The sequence below is a fragment of the Macrobrachium nipponense genome, chromosome 45 (genome assembly GCF_015104395.2).
Source record: "Macrobrachium nipponense isolate FS-2020 chromosome 45, ASM1510439v2, whole genome shotgun sequence".
NCBI lineage: Eukaryota > Metazoa > Arthropoda > Malacostraca > Decapoda > Palaemonidae > Macrobrachium > Macrobrachium nipponense.
The window spans coordinates 48,935,792-48,937,603 of record NC_061105.1 but is presented as its reverse complement, the minus strand read 5'-3'; the positions used below and the strand labels follow the sequence as shown (position 1 = coordinate 48,937,603).

The 1,812-nt window shown below is 32.5% G+C and overlaps 1 long non-coding RNA gene across 1 annotated transcript in view; it reads left to right on the top strand.

The window, feature by feature from the left end:
- Nucleotides 1-1,812, top strand: part of LOC135214160 (uncharacterized) — a 157,942-nt gene that overhangs the window by 132,034 nt on the left and 24,096 nt on the right. The gene's annotated exons all lie outside the window — the stretch shown is intronic.

Here is a 1,812-nt window from a genome sequence, read left to right as displayed (position 1 = left end):
TTTCTTCACTTCAAAAGTATAATTGGGTGAAATGTTGCTTGTAATAACGTGAGCCACGATAGCGTAATTATTTTGTTATAAATTGAAATAATTATTTCAGATTCTAGTTAGACAAGGCAACGTTGCAAGTTATTAAGGTTCGATAGCATTTGGCATAAAAGAGAAGGAAAAAAGAAAGTAAGAAAGAAAGAAAGAAAAAAAACTAGTACTACATATAGGGAAGAGCACGACACACTATTTTGATGTTACATCCTGCATACTTCATTTATTATTTGCCATAGAAGCTTTCTTTTACTCCGTTTATTATTTGCCATAGAAGCTTTCTTTTACAACTTTCCTTCACTCGAACTTTCGTATTTTGAAACTTCAAAATGTAAGAAACTGCTACTGGACATGTTAGAGAAATATTAATGGTTGATAGGTTATTTTACTCCTGCGAATTCCCTGAAAGAATTCTCTTCCTACTGTTTCGTTAGCTTTGCGCTTTCTATTTGTAAATGAGCCTATCTTTTTTCGAATGAGGGAAAACGGAAGCAGTAAGAACATCCCAAATCGTGAAAATAAAGGAGAAGCTGCACAGGACGACACAGTAACTTGGCAGAGTTTAGTGTGGGATATATGGTGGGTATTACAACCGCCACATACCAGAGCTGCCAGATTTCCACACTTAGGAAATCCACGCTCGGTCAGACAGTTTCCAGTTATGCAATACATTCGACTTTATCGAACTCTGAGGAATGTTTAAGTTGTTTATCGTGATCTTGTTAGTGCTCAAAACTTAGCGGTATGAATTCCCAACCAATAGTTTTATTTTTATTTTTTTTACTGATAAATAAGGATAAACACTGACCCTTTCCGTTTTTAGCTCATATTTTGTAAAAATTTAGTTAGATTTTTATTCACATTTTTTTTTATGCGAGGGTAAAAGAAGCAAAACTTCTCTACAACAGTCGGTGATTTGATGATGAAAAACTGGAATGAACTTAATTAATTTGTCGATGAAAAAAGTAACAGGTGTTTCACAACAAGTGTTTATATATACATATATAAGGCATCTTAATCACATCATCGTAATGAAATATAACGATAACTTTATAATGATGTTCAATCCGGCATAATTGCCATAAATATAATGACTAGACCCATATCTTGGGCCAACTAACACTGTTGGTTATAGGTATGGTCGCAAGTGAACTTAAAAAAAAATATCACTGTATTGTATCATTGCAATTACATAATTACAATCACTTCCATAAAGTATTGAAGCTGCAAATGTAATTGTAAGCACCAGTGTTATAACTATGTCTTATTTTCAAGAGTAAAGTAAACTGGCAACGTATCCTGGACCTAGGCTTATGTACTGCCATTTAATTTTACATGAGGATTTAATTACCACCGCATTATACAATTGCTCACTTTTATCGTTGTTATACACAGTCATTCATTTAGGGCAATATCAACTGACAACGAAATCATGAGCGCTATCATCTATACTGGTAAACTAGGCCTATGAATTTTACTAAGGTCTTACGTTATTCGAATTGCATTTATGAAATTATTAAAACTTGTTCATTTCAAAAGTTTATGTCACCGTAGTTGTAGAATAACCAAACTGATTATACAGGCACATTAATCATTTTCACATGCAAAAATTGCAGTGAGTATTGCAAAGCTGTAAAGTGCATAGCTGAAAAATAATTTGCTACAAAATGACAGTATGAATGTATGCATATATTTCACAAAAATTTCAAGAAAATATACCATCAAAACTAGCAAATTAAGAATACTCTCTAGTTTTATGAAAAAGAATAA